General features: G+C 43.6%; 1 long non-coding RNA gene across 1 annotated transcript; it reads left to right on the top strand.

Annotated features, from left to right (window-relative positions):
- Positions 1–14,038: 14,038 nt before the first annotated feature.
- Positions 14,039–15,025, top strand: LOC123082875 (uncharacterized). The gene is made up of 2 exons (XR_006439139.1): positions 14,039–14,212; positions 14,795–15,025. It is a non-coding gene; the product is annotated as an uncharacterized lncRNA (long non-coding RNA).
- Positions 15,026–15,223: the final 198 nt, after the last annotated feature.

Below are 15,223 nucleotides of genomic sequence, written 5' to 3' on the forward strand. Positions count from 1 at the left end.
TCCGCATAATTTCTGATCAACAATATGTCAACAACATATACTTATCAGAAATTCTATAGTGCTCCCACTCACTTCTTTGGAAATACAAGTTTCTCATAAACTTTGTATAAAGCCAAAATCTTTGATCGTCTCATCAAAGTGTATATTCCAATTCCGAGATGCGCACTCCAATCCTTAGAAGGATTGCTGGAGCTTTGCATACTTGTTAGCATTTTTCAGGATTGACAAAACCTTCTGGTTGTATCAGATACAACCCTTCCTCAAGAAAATTATCGTGGAAACAATGTTTTGACATCCTATCTGCAAGATTTCATAAATAATGCAGTAATTGCTAATATAATTCCAACAGACTCTTAGCATCGCTACGAGTGTGAAAGTCTCATCGTAGTCAACTCCTTGAACTTGTCAGAAAACATCTTAGACAAGTCGAGCTTTCTTAATGGTGACACTTACCATCATTGTCCATCTTCCCTTTTAAAATCCATGTGTACCCAACAACCTTATGACCATTAAGTAGTTCTTCCAAAGTCTACACTTTGTTTTATACATGGATCCTCTCTCAGATTTTATGGCCTCAAGCCATTTGTTGGAATCCGGGCCCACCATCGCTTCTCCATAGCTCGTAGGTTCATTATTGTGTAGCAACATTACCTCCAAGACAGGATTATCGTACCACTCCGAAGCAGTACGTGTCCTTGTCGACCTACGAGGTTTGGTAGTAACTTGAACTAAAGCTCCATGATCACTATCATCAGCTTCCACTTAAATTGGTGTAGGCACCATAGGAACAACTTCCTATGCCCTGCTACACACTAGTTGAAGTGATGGTTCAATAACCTCATCAAGTCTCCACCATCCTCCCCCTCAATTCTTTCGAGAGAAACTTTTCCTCGAGAAAGGACCCGATTCTAGAAACCCTTTTACTTCTGGATCTGAGATAGGAGGTATACCCAACTGTTTTTGGGTATCCTATGAAGATGCATTTATCCGCTTTGGGTTCGAGCTTATCAGCCTGAAACTTTTTCACATAAGCGCCGCAGCCCCAAAGTTTTATGAAACGATAGCTTAGGTTTCTCTAAACCATAGTTCATACGGTGTCATCTCAACAGAATTACGTGGTGCCCTATTTAAAGTGAATGCGGTTGTCTCTAATTCCTAACCCATGAATGATAGTGGTAATTCGATAAGAGACATCATGGTATGCCCCATATCCAATAGGGTGCATCTATGATGTTCGGACACACCATCACACTATGGTGCTCCAGGTGGTGTTAGTTGTGAAACAATTTCCACAATGTCTCAATTGTGTACCAAACTCGCAACTCAGATATTCATCTCTATGATCATATCATAGACATTTTATCCTCTTGTCACGAAGATCTTCAACTTCACTCTAAAATTACTTGAACCTTTCAATAATTCAGACTTGTGTTTCATCAAGTAAATATACTCAACATCTACTCAAATCATCTGTGAAGTAAGAACATAACGATATCCACTGCATGCCTCAGCACTCATTGGACTGCATACATCAAAATGTGTTACTTCCAACAAGTTGTTTTCTTGTTCCATCTTACTGAAAACAAGGCTTTTCAGTCATCTTGCCCATGTGGTATGATTTGCATGTCTCAAGTGATTCAAAATCAAGTGAGTCCAAACGATCCATCTGCATGGAGTTTCTCCATGCGTACATACCAATAGACATGGTTCGCATGTCTCAAACTTTTCAAAAAATGAGTGAGTCCAAAGATCCATCAACATGGAGCTTCTTCATGCGTTTTATACCGATATGACTCAAATGGCAGTGCCACAAGTATGTGGTACTATCATCACTATCTTATATCTTTTGGCATGAACATGTGTATCACTACGATCGAGATTCAATAAACCATTCATTTTAGGTGCAAGACCATTGAAGGTATTATTCAAATAAACAGAGTAACTATTATTCTCCTTAAATGAATGACCGTATTGTGATAGACATAATCCAATCATTTCTATGCTCAACGCAAACAACAAATAACAATTATTTAGGTTTAACACCAATCTCGATGGTAGAGGGAGTATGCGATGCTTGATCACGTCAAGCTTGGAAACACTTCCAACACATATCGTCATCTCACCTTTAGCTAGTCTCCGTTTATTCCGTAGCTTTTATTTCGAGTTACCAACACTTAGCAACCGAACCGGTATCTAATACCCCGGTGCTACTAGGAGTACAAGTAAAGTACACATTTAATATAATGTATATCCAGTATACTTCTGTCAACCTTGCCAGCCTTCTCATCTACCAAGTATCTAGGGTAGTTATGCTTCAGTGACCGTTCCCTCATTACAGAAGCACTTAGTCTTGGGTTTCGGTTCATCCTTGGGTTTCTTCACTAGAGCAGCAACTGATTTGCCATTTCATGAAGTATCCCTTCTTGCCCTTGCCCTTCTTGAAACCAGTGGTTTCACTAACCATCAACAATTGATGCTCCTTCTTGATTTCTACTTTCGCGGCGTCAAACATCGCGGATATTTCAAGGATCATCATATCTATCCCTGATATGTTATAGTTCATCACTAAGCTCTAGTAGCTTGGTGGCAATGACTGTGGAGAAACATCACTATCTCATCTGGAAGATTAACTCCCACTTGATTCAAGTGATTGTTGTACTCAGACAATATGAGCACAAGCTCAATGATTGAGCTTTTCTCCCTTAGTTTGCAGGCTAAGAAACTCGTCGGAGGTCTTATACCTCTTGACGTGGGCACGAGCCTGAAATCCCAATTTCAGCCTTCGAAACATCTCATATGTTCCGTGACGTTTCAATATCGTCTTCGGTGCCTCAATTCTAAACCGTTTAACATTACTGAACTATCACGTAGTTATCAAAACGTGTATATCAGATGTTCGCAACATCCACAGACGACGTTCGAGGTTCAGGACACCGAGCGGTGCATTAAGGACATAAGCCTTCTACGCAGCAATGAGGACAATCCTCAGTTTACGGACCCAGTCCGCATAATTGCTACTATCAACTTTCAACTAAATTTTCTCTAGGAACACATCTAAAATAGTAGAACTAAAGCGTGTGCTATGACATAATTTGCAAAAACCTTTTGACTATGTTCAGGATAATTAAGTTCATCTTATGAACTCCCACTTAGATAAACATCCCTCTAGTCATGTAAGTGATACATGATCCGAGTCAACTAGGCCGTGTCCGATCATCATGTGAGACGGACTAGTCATCATCGATGAACATCTTCATGTTGATCGTATCGACTATACGACTCATGTTCGACCTTTCGGTCTCTTGTGTTCTGAGGCTATGTCTGTACATGCTAGGCTCGTCAAGTCAACCTAAGTGTTTCGCGTGTGTAAATCTGGCTTACACCCATTGTATGTGAACGTTAGAGCCTATCACACCCGATCATCACATGGTGCATCGAAACAACGAACTTTCGCAACGGTGCACAGTTAGGGGGAACACTTTCTTGAAATTATTATGAGGGATCATCTTATTTACTACCGTCGTTCTAAGCAAATAAGATGCATAAACATGATAATCATCACATGCAATCAAAAAGTGACATGATATGGCCAATATCATTTTGCTCCTTATGATCTCCATCTTCGGGGCTCCATGATCATCATCGTCACCGGATGACACCATGATCTCCATCATCGTGTCTCCATGAAGTTGTCTCGCCAACTATTACTTCTACTACTATGGCTAACGGTTTAGCAATAAAGTAAAGTAATTACATTGCATTGTTCAATGACACGCGTGTCATACAATAAATTAAGACAACTCCTATGGCTCCTGCCGGTTGTCATACTCATCGGCATGCAAGTCGTGATTCCTATTACAAGAACAGGATCAATCTCATACATCACATATCATTCATCACATTCTTTTGGCCATATCACATCACATATTATACCCTGCAAAAACAAGTTAGACGTCCTCTAATTGTTGTTTGCATGTTTTACGTGGCTGCTATGGGTTTCTAGCAAGAACGTTTCTTGCCTACGCAAAAGCCACAACGTGATATGCCAATTGCTATTTACCCTTCATAAGGACCCTTTTCATCGAATCCGATCCGACTAAAGTGGGAGAGACAGACACCCGCTAGCCACATTATGCAACAAGTGCATGTCAGTCGGTGGAACCTGTCTCACGTAAGCGTACGTGTAAGGTCGGTCTGGGTCACTTCATCCCACAATGCCGCCAAATCAAGATAGGACTAGTAAGGGTAAGCAAATTGTACAAAATCAACGCCCACAACAACTTGTGTTCTACTCGTGTACAGAATCTACGCAATAGACCTAGCTCATGATGCCACTGTTGGGGAACGTAGCAGAAATTCAAAATTTTCTACGCATCACCAAGATCAATCTATGGAGAGACTAGCAATGAGAGAGAGGGGAGTGCATCTTCATACTCTTGAAGATCACGATGCGGAAGTGTTACAAGAACGCGGTTAGTGGAGTCATTCACGAAGTGATTTAGATCGCGGCCGAATCTGATCTAAGCACCGAAGTACGGTGCCTCCGCGTTCAACACACGTGCAGCCCGGTGACGTCTCTCATGCCTTGATCCAGCAAGGAGAGAGGGAGAGGTTGGTGAAGACTCCGTCCAGCAGCAGCACAACGGCGTGGTGGTGATGGAGGAGCATGGCACTCCAGCAGGGCTTCACCAAGCACTACGAGAGACGAGGAGGGAGAGGGGTAGGGCTGCGCCAGGGAGAGGAAAACTCATCTTCTTGGCAGCCCCAAAACCACCACTATTTATAGGAGGAGGGGAGGTGGCCGCGCCCCCATCTAGGGTTCCCACCCTAGGGGTGCGTCAGCCCTAGATGGGACTTGGAGGGGGCGGCCAAGAGGGGAAGAGAGGGGGTGCGCCCTAGGGTGGGCCTTTAGGCCCATCTGCGCCTAGGGTTTCCCCTCTTCCCTTTTGGCCGCGCCTTGGGCCTTGGTGGGAGGCGCACCAGCCCACTCTAGGGCTGGTCCCTTTCCACTCCAGGCCCATGCAAGCCTCCGGGGCTGGTGGCCCCTCCCGGTGGACCCCCGGAACCCTTCCGGTGGTCCCGGTACATTATCGGTGACCCCCGAAATACTTCCGGTGGCCAAAACCTCACTTCCTATATATTATTCTTTACCTCTGGACCATTTTGGAACTCCTCGTGATGTCCGGGATTTCATTCAAGACTCTTAACAACATTCGGTAACCACATACAAACTTCCTTTATAACCCTAGCGTCATCGAACCTTAAGTGTGTAGACCCTACGGGTTTGGGAATCATGCAGACATGACTGAGACAGCTCTCTTGCCAATAACCAACAGCGGGATCTGGATACCCATGTTGGCTCCCACATGTTCCACGATGATCTCATCAGATGAACCACGATGTCGGGGATTCAATCAATCCCGTATACAATTCCCTTTGTCAATCGGTATGTTACTTGCCCGAGATTCGATCGTCGGTATCCCAATACCTCGTTCAATCTCATTACAGACAAGTCACTTTACTCGTTCCGTAATGCATGATCCCATGACTAACTACTTAGTCACATTGAGATCATTATGATGATGCATTATCGAGTGGGCCCAGAGATACCTCTTCGTCATACGGAGTGACAAATCCCAGTCTCGATTCGTGCCAACCCAACAAACATTTTTAGAGATACATGTAGTGCACCTTTATAGCCACCCAGTTACGTTGTGATGTTTGGTACACCCAAAGTACTCCTACAGTATCAGGGAGTTAAACAATCTCATGGTCTAAGGAAATGATGATTGACATTAGAAAAGCTTTAGCAAATGAACTACACGATCTTGTGCTATGCTTAGGATTGGGTCTTGTCCATCACATCATTCTCCTAATGATGTGATCCCGTTATCAATGACATCCAATGTCCATGGTCAAGAAACCATGACCATCTGTTGATCAACGAGCTAGTCAACTAGAGGCTCACTAGGGACATGTTGTGGTCTATGTATTCACACATGTATTGCGGTTTCCCGTCAATACAATTATAGCATGAATAATAGACAATTATCATGAACAAGGAAATACAATAATAACCATTTTATTATTGCCTCTAGGGCATATTTCCAACAATAATCATGTGGCAGTCATGAGACTTTAGGTTCTGGAACTTTTTCTCTGCCATATTTATTATTCCCTTTATATTCGACGAGAAGCCAGGCGGTACCTTCATGCTGAGTAGGCATTCAAAGAAGATTTCCTTCTCTTCTTCGGTAAGAGCGTAGCTGGTCTGACCCTGATGTATGTCGTCTTTTCTATGCATACATTGTTGGTCCTCCCGTGCCTCTGGTGTATCTTTTGTCTTCCATACACGCCCAAGAAGCCAAGAAGGGTCACACAAATATTCTTCGTCACGTACATCACGTCAATTGCGGAGCGGACCTCTAGGTCTTTCCAATAGGGCAGGTCCCAAAATATAGATTTCTTCTTCCACATGGGCGCGCGTCCGTTAGTGTCCTTCGGAACATGTTGTCCACGAGGACCCTTTCCAAAGATTACCTTCAAATCCTTGACCATATCATGTACATCACCACTAGTACGGTGGCGAGGCTTCGTCCGGTGATCCACCTCACCTTTGAAATGCTTGCCTTTCTTTCTTACAGGATGCCTGCTCGGAAGAAATCGACGATGTCCCAGGTACACATTCTACCTACAGCTCTACAAATATATACTGTCGGTATCATCCAAACAGTGCGTGCATCAGCGGTATCCCTTGTTTGTCTATCCTGAAAGGTTACTGAGAGCAGGCCAATCATTGATGGTCACGAAAAGCAACGCCTTTAGGTCAAATTCTTCCTGTCCGTGCTCATCCCACGCACGTACACCTGTTCCATTCCACAACTGTAATAGTTCTTCAACTAATGGCCTTAGGTACACATCAATGTCGTTGCTGGGTTGCTTAGGGCCTTGGATGAGCACTGGCATAATAATGAACTTCCGCTTCATGCACAACCAAGGAGGAAGGTTATACAAACATAGAGTCACAGGCCACATGCTATAGTTGTTGCTCTGCTCCCCAAAAGGATTAATGCCATCTGTGCTTAGACCAAACCATACGTTCCTTGGGTCACCTGCAAACTCCTCCCTGTACTTTCTCTCGATTTTTCTCCACTGCGAACCGTCAGAGGGTACTCTCAACTTTCCGTCTTTCTTACGGTCTTCTCTGTGCCACCGCATCGCCTTCGCATGCTCTTTGTTTTGGAACAAATGTTTCAACCGTGGTATTATAGGAGCATACCACATCACCTTGGCAGGAATCTTCTTCCTGGGGCGCTCGCCCTCGACATCACCAGGGTCATTGCGACTGATCTTATAACGCAATGCACCCCATACTGGTCAAGCATTCAAATCCTCGTACGCACCACGGTAGAGGATGCAGTCATTAGGGCATGCATGTATATTCTGCACCTCTAACCCTAGAGGGCAGGCAACCTTCTTTGCTTCATACGTACTCTCGGGCAATTCGTTGTCCTTTGGAAGCATATTCTTTATCATTACCAAGAACTTTCCAAATCCCTTGTCAGATACACCATTATGTGGTGCCCAACTTTTTTTTGTCAGCTTCGCAATTCGGGTACAACAATTTCTTGTGATCCTCTAACATGCACTGCAACTTCTTCCTCTCCAAATCACTTGCGCAGTTTCTCTTTGCATCGGCAATGGCCCGACCTAGATCATCAGCGGGCTCATCTGATGCCTCTTCTTCAGCTTGTTCCCGCATTGCCGGCTCAGCTTCTTCCTCCATTGTTGTATCATCATATTCAGGGAACCCATGGCCAGGATAGATGTCGTCGTCCTCTTCTTCTTCATTGTCTTCCATCATAACCCCTCTTTCTCCGTGCTTGGTCCAAACATTATAGTGGGGCATGAAACCGGACTCCAATAGGTGGACGTCAATGGTTCTTGGCGTAGAGTAATTGTGACAATTCTTGCAGCCAGCACATGGACAAGGCATAAAACCATCCACCCGCTTGTTTGCCTCAGCGGCAAGCAGAAAAGTATGCACGCCATTAATGAACCCGGGAGAGCATCGGTCATCATACATCCATTGTCGGCTCATATCTTCATTATACACAACACCGAATAGACTAAATTAATACAAGTTCATACATAAAGTTCATATACAACACTTAATTAAATGCAACATACAAATAACTCTCTAGCTAAAGAATTTAAATGCAACAACAAATGCGATCAAGATCGCAACTAAGGTAACAATTGATCCAACAACATAATGATACCAAGCCACACTATCAATGGCATATTTTCTAATCTTTCTAATCTTCAACCTCATTTTCTCCATCTTGATCTTGTGATCATTGACGACATCGGCAACATGCAACTCCAATTCCATCTTCTCCCCCTCAATTCTTTTCAATTTTTCTTTCAAATACTCATTTTCTCTTTCAACTAAATTTAACCTCTCGACAATAGGGTCGGTTGGAATTTCCGGTTCACATACCTCCTAGATAAAAATATCTATGTCAACTTGATGGGCATAATTTGTCATAAACACGAAATGCAACAACTAGTTTTAAAAGAGAATATACCACATCCGAATCATAACAAGGACGAGGGCCGACGGGGACGGATATCAAAACCATGGCACTATGTATAACAAACAACGTACGGGTAAGACAATTATACGAGTAACTATATATCCAAATTACACAAACATCAATTTGGTAATGTAAAACATTCATGAACAAGAGCCTCACCACAAGGTGGTGCCGGCGACGGGACAGTGCGGGCGATCGATGGTGGTTAAGACGGAGATTTAGAAGGCACTAAGTAAACCACACCTACATATGCAAACTAAGTTTTATTTTTGACCTCAAATTGCATATAAATCAAATACTAGCAAATATAATTCCTCCCAAATTAATCACTATACAAAGCATTGAAGAGCTAATCTAGCAATGAGAGTTGAAAGGACAAAGTTGCTAACCTTCGTGATCATTTGAATGGATGGGGGCCTTCAAATCTTGACAAATTTTGGGCAAATTTTGTGAGGAGCTCGAGGAAGAGAGGGGAAGAACAGAGGAAGTGAGGGGAAAGGGGAAGAACAGAGTGGCTCGGGTGGACGAAGGGTTTATGTACGTCGACCTTTAGTACCGGTTCGTGCCACGAACCGGTACTAAAGGTGCTGGACGGGCCCCAGACTGACAACATCCTGCCACCACTCTCGTTAGTACCAGTTCGTGGCGCAAATCGGTGCTAAAGGTTCGCCACGAACCTGTACTAATGAGAGCAACCGGCTAGCTGTTGGAACCGGCACTAATGGACACCTTAGTGCCGGCTCAAAATCGAACCGACACTAATGTGTCTCAGATTTGCCCCATTTTCTACTAGTGTTTTTCTATTATAAGGCATGCGTGAGAGCATTACGCTTGTAGTAGAGCATGCTGGTTGCCTAGCACGATTATATTTTATACTCTCATTTTCTTTTTGAACATTACTTCTCTACTCTTCTTACTGATCTGCCATTATGAATTTATGATTATGTTGTTCCCTTCATGCATGGATGCTGTTTGGTCCAAGTAACTACATATTAGGCTCGGGCTTGTTCGACATGGAGCACCATCTGTCCCGATGCGTAAGCGAACCGGGAGTAAAGGTGTTGGGCTTTCGTCTCGACCCATTAGTCCTGGTTCCAGAACCGGGGCTAATGGGCCTCTGGAACCGGGACAAATGGCCCATTTTTCTACTAGTGAGACTAACTAGTTCATAGGGCGAATTCAAGTTCACCGTTGCAGTTGTGCCTGCTGCAACGCACGCTGCACCCGATGGAGCTGTCGTGGTTCTAGATTTGGATCTTGAGACCTAGGCCGGAGATGCGTAGCACAACGAGGTCGTCGGGGACGCTCCTCTGGCGACGACAGAAGTACTTCTAGTCCCTTCCAAGCACCATCTGCCCCTCGAAGGTCTAAACCTGCACCTAGAATTCACACCACTTTTTGGCAAAGAGCCTGATGATGCGATTGGTCTTGAGCATGAGCCACTGGCTCATCACCTCATGGAACTTGGGAGGGATGACGAGCATGACCAGATTCTCCTTCTCCATGATTTGCACAAAACCGAAGCGGCTATCGGGACCCCTCCTTGTGGCCAGTCCTAGGAGCTCGTCCCGTTGAACGTGGCTGGCTCATGAAGGCAACCCTGCCAGGCATGTTCACCCTCTTGAGCAGTGGTTCATGGGGATGAAGTCCATGGCGGCTTCGGCGGTGCCGACATGGGCTCCTCCACCGGCCCTGTACCACTCCGTCTTCATCACCTTGTCAGGTAAGATGACATGGATTAGTAACAGGGCATTGACAGCATGCTATATTTGCATTAGTGCCTAAAGTAGGAAACACATTGGTCCTACCTACCATGAAAACCATACACGTAAACCTAGCAAGCACATTTGTACTAGAACCCTAAGCAGGAACATTAAATACAGCACAACACCAACATAGCTAGCATGCCCATGAACCCCAAGCATGAAAATGAAACACACATCAATCTAGATAACATGCACATGAACACTTAGCAGGAATATCAAAGACAACAACAATATGGCTAGCACCATGAACGCATTGTTGCACATGAGCACTAATCATGAACATCGAACACAATCTACCATGCCCATGAACACATTGTACATCATGAGCACTGAGCACACACCAATCTTGCATGCCTATGAACACTAGTAAGCATGAACATAAAAAAACACCTATCTAGCATGCCCATGAACACATTCTACATCATGAGCACTAAGCACACTACAATCTTGCATGCCTATGAAAACTACTAGGCATGCACATCAAACACAGAACAAGCATGAACACTACCCTGCCTATGAAAAGTATCGCATAAGAAGGAATCAAATCGATTCGATTGGAATCGAATCGAATTGTATCAAATTGATCAATAGCATGCTAATGTTGAAACCCCCAATCTACAAATCTACAAGCAGAGGGACATTTGGTTCTTACCGGAGTGGGTGCAGCTCGAGCGTACGCGTACACACGTGACTACATCTCTAGCTCCTGGCCGCCCTCACGACCACGAGCACCACTCCACAACGGTCGGTCATGCATCTAGATAACAAACTATCACTACTAGGGAAAAGCTTATACACGGAAGTTTATCAGCAGCACGGTTTAAAAATGAGCGCTACTGCTAATTAGTAGTAGCGAGGGGTATAAAAACCGCGCTACTACTAAGTTGATAGTAGTAGCGAGGGGTATAAACCCGCGCTGCTACTAAATGGTCTCCAACAATGCCCCCGGGATAGGCCATAGTAGTAGCGAGGGGTATAAAACCAGCGCTACTACTAAGTAAGTAGTAGTAGCGCCGGTGAGACCCCACGCTACTACTAAGCGTGTCCACCCCGGCCCGATCCCCACCCCCACCCCACCAACCGTCCCTGTCCACCCACTCCCGTCTGTCTCAAAAAAAAACCACGGAGCCCGATCCAGATCCCCAACCTCCTCTCCTCTCCCAACCCACTCGCCGCCGGCCTCCCTTCCACCTCCTCTCCTCCATCCGTCCGTCCCCCATGCCCCCCGCCGCGTGCGCCATGCCGGCGGCCGCGCGCCCGCCGCTCCCTGTCTCGCGCCGCTGCTCGCCCCCGCCCCCCTCCGCCGCGCACGTGCCCGCCCGCCGCCCTGAGCGTGTCATACGACCGCCGGAGGTCTCTCCGCCCTTGATCATATGTCTTCCTAAGTATGCCCGCGTGAGGGAGAGAGATGGAGATGGTGCTCCGACCGACGCCATGGAGGTCTCTCCCCCTACCTTCCCTTCATGCGTGTGTGTGTGTGTGTTGGTCACGATTTTGGCCAGATCCCGGATGTTGTTCGATTCAATTTGAATTGCCATTTTTTGATTCAATTTGGCCGGATTCCTCACGCAACGCAGGTCACAAGAGACCGCCGACGCCTCCCTGCTGTGGGCCCACGCATGGATGTTGGAGCCGGCGATGTACACGACGGCTCCACCTGCGCCTCCCACAGCAGCAACTCCTAGCCGAGGTATGCCCTCCTCTCATCTCCTCTCCTTCCTCCCTCTTCACATATCTCTATCTTGCCCAAGGCAATCGATCAAGTTTATTCATATTCTGTACGTAGATGCTGCACTATTTAGATCTCTGGTTGGTTGGTCACATTGGAGACCAAGACTGGAATGTCACAAGGATTCCACTGAAGAAAACTACTGCACTTTTATGCAGGGATTGACGTCCCAACAGACACTGATTAGGCTAATTGCTACCTGTTTTTGCATATATATATATATATATATATATATATATATTAATAAACAACAAGTTCGATGCTTCCTTCCAGCATGTAACCAACCTGACACCACAAAGTGTTCGAAAAGTGACAGAATGGATATCCGGAGACCAGATCATTTTGAATTAACACGCACAATGCTGACAGTCAACGTCTCAATCTGTTTCTCAAAGAAACTAAAAACATCTTGAAGTCCAACTCAAGATAGAAAATTAGTATGTCCAAGAAACACCACGTGCACGCTCAGTTTCCTCAATTAAGCGCCAATAATTTCCTCCTAAAATTACTGATACCCCTACCGCACTTCTGAATTTTGTTCTTGTCGCAATGAGCCAATGTGCTGCTTATAGGGATCCCATATGAATCAAAAGTTTGATCGGGAAAGAAGAGTGTCGTGCATTGTGCATTATCTGCGGACAGTTTGTATTGTGATTTGTATTTGCACTTTTATGCAGTTGAGAGAACCAAGTATTTGTATTTGCATGTAGGCTAAAGACTACTTGTGATTTCTATGTAGTATTATTTTCAGTTGGTTACTGTAGCCTGAAGGCAGAATCTGCAAGCAAAATAGCAGTGAGCAAGTCCTGGACTGGATGATATGTGTTTGGTCATGATTTGTTTGGCTGTAGCATCTCTCTCTAGTGTTAAGCGCGTCGTGGATATGTCCTTGTAGTATATGTTTGCTGTCGCAATTTTTTTACAGTGATAGGAGTTCTTGCAGACCAATTTACAGAAGAAGAGGGATTACAGTGACAGAGCATTGGACCTTGTCAAGTGGTTTCAGAGGAGGATGGAGATGGCTGCCTTACTACAGTGGAGGGCTTAATAGACTCAACTGTATTTGCTATCCCTTTGTGCACTACACGCATGTTCAGTAGCTGCCATTTTCTTGTACTAGCACTGCCAAGATGGATGTTCCTAAAGAGTTGTGACTCCCAAGTTCCCTGTATTCTTCCTTCCTTCCTTCTGTCCAAAATCACAGCACGTTCACAGCACCTTCAAACCTGCATGTGATGGACATAATAAAAGGTTCAAAACATTATGACCCCACAATTAAGAATAGTATGCAAGAACTTAAACAGTTGTATGCTCCCAATTAAGCATAGATGCAATAATAGTACAATAATAATCAAATATGCTTGCACTCATAAACAGAACGATTTATTTATAAAGATGTAAGTACATATAGGCTGATGATAATTTGAGTTACGATATGTTATGCTAACAATTTTATGGGACTACAGGTTTTGAGATCTTTGCTTTCCCATGCAACCCGTTTGGTGGGCAGGAACTTGGCATTGATAAGGAAAATGTTCAGATTGATTTTTGACAAGGTAAATGTGTGCCTGATACTTCCTCCTTTTTTGGTGTCTCTGTTTCAAGCTGATGTAAATGTTACTGGCCTACGTCGTATAGAAGATGATTTAGTGATCTCAAATGATCAAACTATCAAATGGTGAATGTGCACCGATAAAGCATGGGAGTTTTTCTTGTGTTACTAGTGTCCGACCAGAATTAGTAAGGTATGATCAACGTGGCCGTATAATTAGATTAGGAAAAATACTAACTTGTTATTTCCTTTGCATTTTTTACTGTAAAAAGTCATGGCTCGCCTATTAACCGGCGGCCGTAGAAGGACTAATAACCTAACTGAAACACTAATAATCAGAAGATAGATTGAACTTCGTTTAATGGATATACAACATATTGAATTATTTTCTATTTGGTCTAATTGATAAAATCATGTCTAATAGAGTTCACAATCTTTACTTTGAAGATCTGTAGCTAGACGTTAGAACTGTTGACATGCAAATAATTAACTAACTGCATGTCGTACTTGAATTACAGGTTTTTTGGTTTCGTCACTCCTTTGTTATATGGAAGAAGACTTCATGGTTAGCATTATTTATTATAAGACATTCATATAAGATTTTCTTGCCACTGTAAGTAGGAAGTTGATTTTTTTGGTCTGTTTTTTTCTGCGGGGATTTTGGTCTGTTTTTCTAATCGTATATATGATCATTCAGTCACAGTTCATGTATTTTAGAACTAAAGCTCCCCCTAATTAAAATGCAGAAACGTGTTTTCTTTCATTATGTTTCAGTCACTGTCTTAGAAACACTAGAAAATATCTCTTGACAAACTTCTTCATGGAATATTTTTATGCTAATGACAAATTGGATTTATAATCTTTAACCTCGAATCTTTATAGGATTTTGGTTACTACCATATCTGCTCTTGCAGGTCTACTAGAGTATCCACTTCTGAGGTTGATTTTCAGAATGTGTATATCTAATATTTCTTACTGCAGCTTTAAGCTTCACTGTCATCTAACTTTGTCTAGTTAATATACTTACTCGGCAACATGGAAAGTTTCCACATTTGTTCTAGCTGTCTCTATGGGTTAGCGACTTAGCATACATGTTGTAATAAGGTTTCACATTTGCTTCTCTGACAAGGTCTGTTTTTATATATAGGTAGAAGATAGCGACAGAGTGCTGCCGGATAATGAGGTATTGAAGCGGCAGATTGAATCCATGACACCGAAGTGCAATTGCGGCAGATTATCTCTATCTTTTCTTTTCATTTTTCTTATTATTGAGTGAGAACAGAATGAGGAACTATGTGATAGTACATACAACAACTGTAGTAAAAAGAAACTTATGTTTGCAATTGTTAATGACATAGATACTTGCATGTTCTTTGAAGTGGTCATTTGTGAGTTGCAATGCATAATGAGGTTTTTTGGCTGATTTATTTCCTTCGGTTTCTGGTTAACCATGAAATAGGAGCCCAGCAGTGCTCACTATTGTTGTGTTTACTGGGAACTGTATGCATAAAATGGAATTGGTCGATTTTTTAATTATAAATTAGTTAGTAGTGGCGTGGGAAAAGACTGCGCGCTA

The sequence above is a fragment of the Triticum aestivum genome, chromosome 4A, assembly GCF_018294505.1.
Source record: "Triticum aestivum cultivar Chinese Spring chromosome 4A, IWGSC CS RefSeq v2.1, whole genome shotgun sequence".
NCBI classification, from domain to species: domain Eukaryota; kingdom Viridiplantae; phylum Streptophyta; class Magnoliopsida; order Poales; family Poaceae; genus Triticum; species Triticum aestivum.